We start from the raw sequence: 13,343 nt of genomic DNA on the forward strand, positions 1-13,343 counted from the left end.
AATAACAACACTAATTTCAACCACTACTAACTATTTCAACATAAATTTTCTTCAACAATTTCATCGTTACCAATTTCATTTACTATTAAATAAAAAGGGATGCCCTTTTTTCGGTTTTCAGCCCCAGACAGAAAATGTACCGCTGTTTTCAAAAACAGCGACTGAAAGCGTACGGTTCAACAAAATACTACGTCAGAATGACGTCCAGGTTCAGGGATTACAAATTTTAGAAAACAGCGGGTTGTAGTCGATTAGCTCTACTGAACGTACCCCTTATCTTCAGGGCTGCCTTATCCATAAGGCAGACTAGGCAAAGTGCTCTGCTTATCTTATTGGGTATGGCGTCAGTTCAACGTCACACCACACGTAGCTACCAGTAATTATTTCGAATAAATGACACACTTAAATTTAATGTAATTATACGCTTAAGCTCAGTGGCGTAAGGGGCCCCATAATGGAAGTGGTCTCCACACATCCCTTATTAACGCCACTGATTATAAGGGACCCGGAGACCTTAGTTGCGCCACTGCTTATGCTATACGTTAAAGCATGTTGTGTCTATGCAAATAATTCCATGTTTAACAACAATTTTAAATAGTTGCTATAAATTAATAAATATTTATTTAAATTCATTGAATTATCGATGAATATTAAGAAATAGTTTGGCGGATTGATGAACGAAACAAGGAAGATAATGACGTCACATAAAGGTTACCAATATGGAATCCCGCCAATTGTATTTCAAAATGAAGGAACACGCGTAATGAAGAATAGTTCGTGTGTGTCGGGGTTGGCGGGTTCCGACCGTTTTAACTTTCATTTGGAATCTGCGCAACGGGGATAAAGAGCACGATTTTGGCTTAGGGCGCATTTTTAGCACCTTCAACCCGAGCGAAAGCACGCGACCTTTCGACCTCTTCCCTCCCCCCGCTCCTTTGGAACCCCCTCCCGACCCGTTTCCAAGCTGTCTAGCGTCTTTCTACTCGTTGGAAAACGATGGGTTCGTGTCATCGGGGCCTCCCGTTATTTTCGGGATGAAAATTTCAACAGCGCCATCTACTAACGATTAGTGGGGGCGGAAGAGAAATATTTTCCTTCATTTCGCTTTCGACTATATGGCGTTGCAATTTATTTTTTGGGAAGAAAAAAAGGAAAAAAAAATATTTTGGACAGTTACTGTAGACCTCGTATTTTTTTTTTTCAAATAAAAAAGTCGAACCTAGTCAAGGTCAAAAACATTTTCGGTAAAAATGGGAAATTCTTAAGACTACGATACGAATGAGAGTAAAATAATTCGCTACTAAACCCCCTAAAACTAGGTTGCTAAGTTTCCTACTACTTTTACTTAAGTAAGCCTAGACAGACTAGTAACAAATTGAGAGGTAAAAAATGTACGGGTGGTATTTTGTTATTAATTTGAGTGTGGTTTAGCGGTAAGACTTGTTTCGTAAATTTAAAAAAAAATCGCGTATTTCCCCATATTCGTGATGTATTTGACATTGATTTCTGGTTTTTTACGTTTTTTACCTACTTACAAAATAAGTATGGAAATCTATTGTAATTTGCAGAGTCGTCGTCATCGCCACCGCGGGGGTTGCCTGCTGTCATAAGTATATAAAATCACTCTATAAGTATGACGATTTCTATTTTCGAATATCTTTCACTGACAGCTATTTGTCAAAAAGACGGGTGCGGTGCATTTGGCCGACTCCTCATTTGGCCAACTTTTCATTTGCCTGACTGCTCATTTGGCCGACTCCTATACTATGTCTTTAGTGTTAGGTTTACTTATAGAACGGGCAATGTATTCTAAGTAGTCGGCCAAATGAGCAGTCCAATTGGTTGACTGAGAAGTTGGCCAAATGAACAGTCAGCGTAACGTGTATTTTATGGTTGGCCAAATGAGAAGTCGGACAAACGAAACTCCCAAAAAGACTCGCTTAACCTTTCACAGCCCTTCGTTAGAGGGCGATATTCTTCGTGAATCGTCAGCACCAAAATATTGTACTGTTTCTAAGTGCTGTACATTGTTAGTCAGAAGAGAGATATCGAAATATTTAATTACTACTTTTTAAGAATGTACTTTAGCATCGTATCAATCGGCTTACGTGTAAGGTGGGAAATTAAAACAATGGATACAATTAATTTTAAAATATTTTATATTCGTTTTGATGGTAAAAATTGGAAGAAAGTTTGTACAGAGAAAGAGAGAGAGTGTATATTGCAGACATTTTGATCTTTACTTTCCAAGAGCATTGGCTGCCACGTCCGCGTAACCATTTTGAATCGGATTGTTGCCGAACGGAACCCTAGTGAGAGATCATTTTGATCACAATTATTCAAAGTATACGTTTTCCGTATAGAATACAATTAATTTTACAAAAGCTTAGTTCGAAATATGTATAAAATTCTATGATTGATAAAGAAATTACGAATTGCTACTTACAAAGACAGACAGCACTGATTCTTTATGGCGCAACATATTTGCGGAGCAAAGTTGAATAAGCCTGGACTGCATGTGGTGCATTTGCTGGTCAAGGACATGGAAATGACTGACATCATGGACACCACTGATAAGAACACTACTAGTCGAAGTAGTTCCTTCTTCATTTTTGGACCTATCCTTCGTGTTCACAAATGTACCGATTCCGAGTGGACGGTATTACGAACGAACTTCAAATGGGATCTACCTTTTACCAATATTATTTATCCAAATCATTGGCGGAAATCAAATGGGCCAGAATGATCAGCATCCTGGCCTTTTATACAACCTATTAACGATAAGTAACCCAGATAACGACATCACTCACGTACAAATTGATGAACCATTTTTGAGGGAAAAAAAGTGAAAATCAGGGTATACAACAATGGGACGGAATTTTGTAACTTCCTATCAACCGTTACATCTAAGTCATCGGGATTTAGTACAGTCAACAGTTTATAGTATAAATTGTCACAGCTCTGGTTACTTACGAGTCGCGTGTGAATCTGTTGGTTTTAAAACGTCCCTTTCCAAACTTTCAAAATGTATGTTTTGTTTAGAAATCTTTGAGAACAAATATATAACTAAATAACTGTGTTGATGCTGTACTAGGGGAATTTATTGTAGTCGTTGTGGCCACTAGTTATTTATGAGAGCGGATAGCGGTAGTTCATCAAGCTAGGATTATTGAACTGCCATTTGATCGTAGATGAGTTCATACCCACACGCTATTTTTAGGGTCCAAAGTGCCATTGATTTCACTTATTGTTAAATTAAAATTTAGTTTAAAAACAGCCCTTTACTAGGCTAATACCCAAGGCACCTTAGGCCCAAGTAATCTAGCGACTTTTAATGCCTTAAACAGGTGGCCCCGCGATTCAACAACTCCCTACATTAACTATTACTGTTAACCTCTACAAGTTTTTAAGGAAAGGGAAAACTGAAGAACTCGGTGCAAAATCCCTTTAACCAGTGGGGAGAGAACTTGGAAACTCAACGCGGAAGGAGTGGTTCCGAGTTTTCACCCAGTACCACAAGCCGGAATCGAACCCGGCTCCTCTTGCCCACTATGCCACTACCTATCGTTTAATAGAGAGGTTGAGCAGAGCCCTCTCGAAGTTTGAAACGTCGAGAGTCACGTGATCATTCTCCATGGTTTTCTTTTCGCGTTTATACTTCGGAGTCGGAACCTTTTATAACTTATATTTCTATCGAGCTAATGTGAAAAGTAGTATGATATCTATAGCGATTAAATAAATATGCTTAACATTACATCTTTCCTTCTCATCAAAACGAGAGATAATTATGGCCGATGGTTTCTCTTCGAGCAACGTTCGTTTTAACAATCGTTTATACTGGTTTATATTGAAAGGCACCTAAGCCTCTTATATTGTAGGTGAATTTGAATTACGAAGACGGATTTAAAGTAAAGCAGGGTACACGAAAACAAATGTTTGTCTTTAAACAATGCTCACAGCCATACATAAGGCTCGTTTTAGTATTGGTTAAACACTTTTTTTACTTTCGTCATGTACCCGGTTTTAGAAAACATTTCTAAAATGTGTTAAATTGAATTGTAACTGTAAATGTTTTAGCAGTCAAAGTGAAAGCATGCTTAAATGATTTTAAAGATTGAATTCACGAACGTCTAGATACTCCCAACGTTGTCGTTCAAACTTCTAGAGCTTCCTGATTAACCTCCCCAATAGATAAACTAAATATAGGAAAACCTATGGCAGCCAATGAAAGTGGAGAAAAATATAAACAAGATGTCAAGGACTTTTCGGTACATCCAATCCCCCAAAGTGTTCGGAATATACATAAAATAATTATCAGGGCAAGTGCCCAAAATCTGGGACACCGAATTCCCAACTTGATAAAGCGACCAACAGAGCTCGATATCCCCTATCGATTGATGTATCGTTTTCCTATCCGTAACGGTGCTAGGGACAGCCAATGCCCAATTTCTGGACCCGCAAGTACCCAAAATCGAGGAAAAAATGACAGTGAGAACACGGTATTCCTTTTCGATTGATATATCATTTTACATTCGGTCCCCAACAATGTTGGATACAGTCTATATGCCCAATAGCTGACTTGTCGAGCGCCCAAATTGATACAGCGACGTCGTTGATTGTATATCTCTTCGTTGACAACATTAAGGTCGGATATCGAATATTTGGCGCATGTTTCTTAATCCCCAAATATCCCCCACTTTAGTTGGTCAAACCACATTAGAATTTTGGCTAATAATACTTGGTGCAGTATTTGTTTAATAAGTAGGAGTCGGCAGATATTAAATAGTTAAATATTAATCCAACTTTACTACTCTTTGATATATTCACATCTGTGATTGGCATTTTAATATAGGGAAGCTAGTCATTCATTTTATCAATAAAACTATATTATCTATACATAATACCTTTCCCACGCACTGACCTAAAGAATAATTCTATCTTCGGTTACGTAACAAATTTATTCAACCATTTGAACCCTTCTCAATTGGTATCGGCCAATTTAAAACTATAGCTCACTCATTTATTAAAATTTAGAACGTGTTGATTCAATTTTGGAAATTTTCTTTCTTATTACCCCTTTTGATTTTTTTTTCTATAAATATACTATAACATAATACAAATTCAATACAAAGACAACGTGCGGCATAAAAAAGCTTTGACTGTAAAAGGTGCAAATCTATCCAATTAGATAATTTAAATAAATCTAATATTATTATCTCGCGTCGGCTTAGGTGTGTTCCAAAATTAAATACTCTACTAGCTTAAAGCAAGTGGCGGTTCTATCAAAAAAAGTAAACAAAAAAGGTTACAAAAATGCTTCTAAAAGCGTTTCTAGGTGGAAGCACCTTCAGAGACATAAAGTGAAAGGCGAGTTGTATGCCATCTATTGGCTTCCCGAGACCACTTGTTTAAAGGAAAAGTCCAGGTTTGGTAAAACTTGGGTCTATTTGAAAGATCATGTTTAAATAAACTCAAAAATATCAGTCGTAAAATTGTATCTTTTTTTAATGACGAGAAATTAATTTTTAAACGAGTGAAATTTACCGCCAAGCGATCTGCCATTTTTTGTTTCAGGGTGACGTTTTAGGACTTTAATCACGCGCTGTTCGCGCTATAACAGGCTTTAACAGCGCTCTGTTCCCCGCGCTTGCTTGCTCCGCGTGCGGTCTGCGGAGGGAAGGCGAAAGAAAATGGCAGCTCGCTTGGCGGTAAATTTCGCTCGTTTAAAAATTAATTTCTCGTCATTAAAAAAAATACAATTTTACGACTGATATTTTTTAGTATATTTAAACATGATCTTTCAAATAGACCCAAGTTTTACCCAACCTGGACTTTTCCTTTAATCATTTAATAATCACGTAATTCCAAAAAGCCAATCAACGCTGGAAGCTCCCAATTTGCCACACCTTTTAGGTTAGATTTTGATGCTTACTCAACTTGTGTTGATTATTACGCTAACGACATCTAGGCCGATCGAATGCAAATAGACAGGATGCGCCACTTGCTTTAATGCACTCCTCAAGTTTTACCTTACTTTATGAATAAACTTCGAGATAAGAAATACACTTAACATTTATAACGAAATGCGTTCAATTCATTTTCAAATAACAGTTTATTTTAAATGATAAAAGGTATGAGAATGCCGCTCTTACTTTTTCGAGTGGAATCTTGCTCTAAAAACTCGAAATGATGCCAAACCCTTGAACTAGTGTACCACTGCCTGGAAGTGTAACATTATCGTAATCAGTAGTTTATCCTGAAAATTAGAGAGGTTAAGCAGGACGCTCCAGACGTTTTGACGACAACGTCTGTAGTATCTAGACGTTGAAGACATTAATTTCTTAAAAATCAGTTTGAAGCGTGCTTTCACTTTGGCTGCTATAGAAAACAGTTTCGATAGAATTTTAACACATTTTAGAAATAATTGCCCGGGTACATGATGAAAATAAAAACGTGTTTAACCATCACTATAACGCGCCTTATGTATGGATGTGAGTCTTGCCTAAACACAAACATTGAAGTTCATACAACATTTGGAAAATTAATTTCCCTGATATTTCCAGGTTTTTCTCCTGGAAATTTCCCTGATATTTCCCCGTATGTTTTCGTTTAATCGAAAACAATTATATATAATTATTGAGGCGCTTCCAGACTCAAACGAATTTCCCTGATATATCCCTGATTTTTTTTGGAAAGAATCTGTTTCACTGATATTTCCAGGTTTTCCAGGTTCTCCAGGTTTGTATGAACCGTACCCTACTTTACTTTAAATGTGGCTTCGATTTCGGCTAAATTATACATGCATGGCTTAGGAGCATTTCAATTTAAACCAGTATTACCGATTACTAAAAAGCACGTTGCTAGAAAAGGAACAATCAACCATATTTATATTTCGATTTGTGGAGCAGGAAAATTGTTATATTTATTTAAACGCTGTAGATATTACACCATGTGTCACATTAGCTCGACAGAAATATGGGGTCGTCTTTGAGTTACAAAAGGTTCTGACTACGAAGTGTAAACTCGAAAAGAAAACCATGGATAATGATCACGTGACTCTCAACGTTGTCACTCAAACGTCTAGAGCATTCTGCTTAATCCTCAATTTGATGTTGATTAGGCTATTCCCCTTAAATCTTTGGTATTTCCTCCGCTTACTGAATTCGAAAAACGTAAGCCACGAAAAAATTCTAAAAAGAACTAAACGATTTATCTTTCTATTTGTAATAGATTTTTCATTAATTAGGCTCAATATGGTATTAAAATTTCAAATTAATTGAATTTCAAGCACTTGTCGAGTTAAAATTGCGCGTGGAATGAGTTGTAATTTTTGCGCGGATTTCTGGTTTTTCGCCCGCAACGTTGAATATTTAATACTTTCCCTTTTCTAACTCGACTTTGTATTGCGCTATTGTTCGCTTGTAAAACTATTCTTCCTGAAATTCTCCAGGAAACGCCGAATTGTTGAACTCTAAAGCCGCGAAAGGATATCCCCCGTCGATGCATCAACGGTGGCCCGTGATATCCCGACAAGTATTTAAGTGTCGCGTCTACTCCAACTGTCATCATAAACCATCCAGCCATTGGAAACAATCGTACCAGCTCCAACAAATCAACCGTTTCGCTCTGTAATAAACCGTTTGAGTTTCGCTAATTCGAGGAGTTGGAATCATGTCTTCTTCTAAGTTCGTCGTTCTGTGCCAAGTCATCGCGTTTCTCGTCATCGCCTTCTCCGTGTCAGAGGCTTTTCTGTTGGGGCAGTTGGGCTTCGGTGGTCTCGGATTCAACAGGCAGAGCGTCAATCTGTGCAACCCTTGCCGAGTATCTTCTATGAAGTTCAACTACATTCTCAACACCTTCTGCTGCACCTTGACCCAACAATGCTGCGACGTTAAGTGAGTTATCTTTAATTACCTGTCGCGATTTAATTGGGCGAATGAACAAACGAAGCTATAGGTTTGGGAAACTAGTAAGTCCCATTATTGAGGTTTTAACAAATCCGTTTCCCCATTTTAGCAACGGGACCGCCGTAAATGGAATAAATGGACTAAATGGACAAAATGGATTTCTTGGTTAATCTGCTAAAAAGGTGGTCGTCTGTCGTCTACGTGGTGTTGTATTCCTATTCGTTCGTACCTGCTCCCGTCAACTATTTTATCATATTTTATTGTATTCAAATAACGGCATTAAAAATGTATTTTCTAATCAAATACTGTTTAAATCTTTGACATATAAGTCTCGATAATAAAGAGCAAAAACCTGGCTATCCCGATTGTTAAAATCCAAACAAACTTTAGACACAGATTGAATAAAAACCCAAAGACATCAAAACATAAATATCGGTTATTTATTTCTCTCTGACAATAGACGCGCGTTTCGATTTTATACAGATAAAGTTTTCTAAAAAATATTAATAATATAGCTTGGTTATCAACAAATATTTGTTCATAATTATTCGGACGATTTGCTCAACTGTTTCCTTTCTTACGCCGGTATATCGTAATGGAAAAATGTAATTAAAATAATTCAAAAGTTATTCGGAGATTTGGTCGTCACGGTGAATGTATAGACGCGTTACATGTATAATAAGCTCGATTACTGATGATGAAGGTTCTTCAAAATATCCCGAATCGCGTTTCTTGCCATGAAATATATTTATTGGGGCTCGGGTAGCTCGACCAAAAAGATTAATCGAGTATCGGTTTTCCGTAAGAAAAGCGATTAAACTAGTTGAACGGCGCGAGTGTCTCATAGGAGATCAATCGCGGTCTTCGGGTCTTCTCTGGTGTATTTCACCTGATCCGCGCTACTTCCGTGCTGGCTGCGGAAGCTGTTTTTAGTACTGGTCAATAAGACGGACTTGCAACTCGAACTTCGTTCCGACTTTCGTAGTTTGTTGTTTAGTTTATCGGACAGATAATGGAAGAGAAAAAAATAAGTGTCATTTTAGTCCCCCGGCGAAAATAACTCAGAGAAAAGCCGTAGTAAATGCAGTGGCGTCACCAGGATTTCCAAATTGGTGGCGCTTAAGCCATAAGCACTGGTCAGGGGCGCCCTAGTGAGTGATATGGGGAAGGGGGGGAGCTCCCAAAAAGGTTTGTAAATTTGAAACTTTGAGGCCGACTAGGAAAAATTAAATTTTTGATGCCCATTTTTAAGTTCGAAGATACTTTTCAACGAGTGAATTGGAAAAATTAGGAATTTTAGGTGGCGCTTTTCGGAAATTTTAGGTGGCGTTTCAGAAATTTTACAAGTGGCTCAAGCGCCGCCTAGAACACCCTAGCGACGCCACTGAGTAAATGAATTAGCTTTGTTAATTATAAGAAACACGCTCGATACAAAGGCTGCGAACAATGCTAAAACTGTGATTTAAAATCGAAATATTCAATATATCGCCACAAAATGTATTTACCAGTCAAAAACGAGAGAGAAATAGATTCTTTTAGGGTGCCTTCAATAAATATTGTTTTCTTTACCGCGAATATCACGTACATCGTGAGACATTTTTATCCCCAACTCTAGGGACCAAGAAACAATGTAATTTTGGGATCGATGGGGTGATGATGGCCCAGCTACAGTGCCGTATTTCCGCCTAGGCCAACCTAGGCCGTGGCCTTGGAAGGGGCCCTCCAGTGACCGAAATTACTGTATTCGAAGGCATAAATTTATAATATCAATAGTAATTTATATTGGAGAAATTCCTAGGTAGAAGATTTTGTTTTAAAATTTCCAAAATTTCTGCCTGGCAGTTTACGGACGCGGCCTTAAATCGCAATGTTGCATAATTATCGCATTGTCGACGATTGTTAAGAGCTTTTATTTAGTAATATAACCGTAGAGCTCAGACTTCTACGCTGAATCAGGGAAATTCAGGCACAGCCTAGTTCCAGGGATATGAGTAAATGCAGCGCGTGAAAAGGGGGCCCAGACTCCTTATCTGCCTATGGGCCCAGGATCTCTAAGTCCGGCCCTGCTCAGCTATCCAAGTCGGTGGCCAATTCAATAATTATCTCTAAATCGGCCGCTATCTATGGCATTCGGAAGATGATTATCTCAAATGAAAGTGCATAACTTGTTCTTTAAGTGATGTTCTATAGGCTTTGCTCGTATTTGGCACGGTTTGGCTGATAGGAGTTGAAATCTGGTTTTCGACCACTTGATAATTCTATCCTGTTACGCCAAACTGTAGAAGTTATAATTTCCGCACTGACTACAACTACATACGTACCTTAATAGCTTCGTTTTCAGTTATTATACACTCACCTAGCGTAATTATTCGACGATTTATTGCAAAGAGTCTTTCTTGGTTTTAGTACTAATGACTATATAGCTTCGTGAGCCGCCCTGTTACAAAAGGGTGTCTTTGAAAGCTTGTAACTCGAAAACTACTTAAACGAAAATACAAATTGAGATATTGTCCTTATTATACGTGTTTGGCAATCAGAAACAAAAGTGCCGGTAATGTATAATTAATATAAATTAATGAATTAAACTAAAACTAGATGTTTGACAATTTAAACTACTGTTTTCTCCTTTAACAAATGCCGTTTTTGATACCATGATATTATGCTAAATCGGTGTAATTAGTGCTATTATGTGGCGTATGTAGAGCTGGTAAGTGAAAATACCATTTCTATCATTTCGCGTCACAGAAGCAAATTGTAGAATTAGTAAGTGATCAAAAACCAGGTTTGGGCTCCTGTAAGGTGGACCGTGCAAAGCCCATACAATAGAAATTGAGATATTCATCGTCATAATGGCGTAGATAGTGGTTGGGTTAGAGACCTTTATAAATACGCCTTTGCCGCCATCTTGGATTTTGGGCGGCTGGCTCACGGACTATAATTGGTTATTTCTTGTTGCTAGATTTAGGTGTTTTATTTCAAAATGTTTTATAAAAATATATGAAATTGTAGAAGACCGCGAAATCACTTTCCTAAAATCCTATTATAAAATTAAATTTCAAATCTCCGCGAGCAAGTCTTGTTTGAAGCCTTTGTATTTTCGTTATTTTAAGCGTGACAAGTGAAGCGAAAGTTTTAGGAAGTGGTATTTAAGTGAAAGATTTTGGGGAAGTGTAGGTATAAGATTTTAAAGGGTTGCCGAGGCTTAGAATCATCTAGCGAACGAGTTTTTAACTTATATATTAGTAACAAGAAAATATCCCTTTTCACGCTTGAAAACACCCTCGGGCCAACGTAGGACGTATGTTCGGTTCGTGGTGACATAACAAACGGGACAGCTGTCGTCATGGGGGAAGCAGCGGCCCGGACAATATAAATGGAAAAGAAAGCTTGTCTCTGCGAATGAAAACAATCTAAACTAACAATCGTGACAATGCCAAATTGGCCGACTTGCCTTGGCCCCTTTTGACGTCATAAATAGAACTGACGGACTCGATAATTTTAATTGTATTTCAGCATAAGTAACGTAATAAACATAAGTATGACACTGAACGATTTATGTTAATGATAGGCTGTCATAAAGTGATTGCGTAATTTGGAAATTTTTGAGTTTACAGGATACTCGTACTCGGTATCTAGGAGCAACAAACACAAGGAGAACGCAGCTAGTCTTTAAACACGCTAACGCAGTGTTGTGTACGAATTTCATTGGACTAACCTTACGCTGAGCGTTTTACGGAAAGTGGGAAGACAATTTCCCCTTCCGACGGCAGCAGGCGCTAAAGCGTCTACCAAATGAAAAATGTACGCAAGAAAATGCTTGACTTTTGACGGATTTTCTTCTCCATGTGTGGGGCGAGGGGCAGGTCACTTCCATTTTGGGTGCGTCTTAATCATAGTAAAATGATTAAATCAGGGTAATCGTGATTAAATCAGGGTTATCAAGATTAAAAAATCTAATCACGATTAGAAAATCTAATCACGATTTAAACGAGATTAAAACGAGATTTAATCATTCTAATCATGATCTAATCTGTTTAAACATGATTAGAACGATTTAAACGAGATTAAAACGAGATTTAATCATTATAATAATGATCTAATCTTTTTAAACATGATTTAATCATTTAAACGAGATTTAATCATTCTAATCATGATCTAATCATTTTAATCACGATTTAATCATTTTAATCACGATTTAATCAATATAATCGATTGAATCGAGAATTTATCATTAAAATCAAAACTAAAGTACGATTTAATCATACTAATCACGATATAATATTTTAATCAGGATTTAATCATTTTAAACAGATTTAATCATTTTAAACAGATTTAATCATTTTAATCATTTAATCATAATTTAATCAGATTTAAACATTCTAATCATGATTAAACGTGATTTAATCAACTTAGTCGTGATTAAACTTAATTTAATCAAAATAATCATGATTAAATCGGATTTAATTTTTTGAGGGATGCGTCGTTAATCAAGGAAGTGGGGTGCTGTGTTTGTTGCTTCTAGGTTTGATGACGATGAATACGAGTGAAAACGCGTTTAGGTATCAATTTTAAAATCCTTTCAACAATTAACATTATATTTTTAAAGTAAGTTTAATTTTTACCTCCCCCGATTGAAATATATTTACGGAGAGGTTTTACATGCAACGTGTCTGTATATTTGTGTGTCTGTCTGTCTGTTGTCGCTGCGAACGCGTTCGCACTATCGGGGCAAAGAGTAAACACCGCTTTCGCAGTTTTTGAAATTATGGAAAAGGTGTTTTACAAAAACTGTTCTTTCTTCCATTGGGTATAATATGCGTGTTCGTGCGATTTGTGAGTTTGTATTGTGACGTATATTGGAGTTTTGTAAGCGTTGTTTGTGTGTATTATGGCGTATGTTGGTGTGTTAGTGCGTGTCTTTTGTGTATTATGACGTATAAGGGTGTGTTAGTGCGTGTCGTTTGTGTGTTATGGCGTATGTGGGTGTGTTAGTGCATGTCGTTTGTGTGTTATGGCGTATGTTGGTGTGTTAGTGCGTATCGTTTGTGTGTTAGGGCGTATGTTGGTGTGTTAGTGCGTGTCGTTTGTGTGTTATGGCATATGTTGGTGTGTTAGTGCGTGTCATTTGTGTGTTATGGCGTATGTTGGTGTGTTAGTGCGTGTCTTTTGTGTGCTATGGCGTATGCTGGTGTGTTAGTGCGTGTCGTTTGTGTGTTATGGCGTATGTTGGTGTGTTAGTGCGTGTCGTTTGTGTGTTATGGCGTATGTTGGTGTGTTAGTGCGTGTCGTTTGTGTGTTATGGCGTATGTTGGTGTGTTAGTGCGTGTCGTTTGTGTGTTATGGCGTATGTTGGTGTGTTAGTGCGTGTCGTTTGTGTGTTATGGCGTATGTTGGTGTGTTAGTGCGTGTCGTTTGTGTGTTATGGCGTATGTTGGT

The 13,343-nt window shown here is 37.5% G+C and overlaps 1 protein-coding gene and 1 long non-coding RNA gene across 2 annotated transcripts in view; both read right to left on the reverse strand.

Moving 5' to 3' along the window:
- Positions 1 to 2,180: 2,180 nt before the first annotated feature.
- Positions 2,181 to 3,086, reverse strand: LOC149932979 (uncharacterized). Its single transcript, XR_016472787.1, has 3 exons — positions 2,974 to 3,086; positions 2,447 to 2,771; positions 2,181 to 2,309 (listed from the first exon to the last, which is right to left on the reverse strand). It is a non-coding gene; the product is annotated as an uncharacterized LOC149932979 (long non-coding RNA).
- A 5,351-nt stretch (positions 3,087 to 8,437) lies between these two features.
- LOC149932980 (uncharacterized) overlaps positions 8,438 to 13,343 on the reverse strand; it is a 44,152-nt gene continuing 39,246 nt past the window's right edge. Inside the window, exon 22 of the mRNA XM_090155607.1 lies at positions 8,438 to 8,883. The gene's annotated coding sequence lies outside the window, so the exon portion shown is untranslated. The remainder of the gene's footprint in view (positions 8,884 to 13,343) is intronic.

The sequence above is a fragment of the Leiobunum rupestre genome, chromosome 8, assembly GCF_980474605.1.
Source record: "Leiobunum rupestre chromosome 8, qqLeiRupe1.1.hap1, whole genome shotgun sequence".
NCBI classification, from domain to species: domain Eukaryota; kingdom Metazoa; phylum Arthropoda; class Arachnida; order Opiliones; family Sclerosomatidae; genus Leiobunum; species Leiobunum rupestre.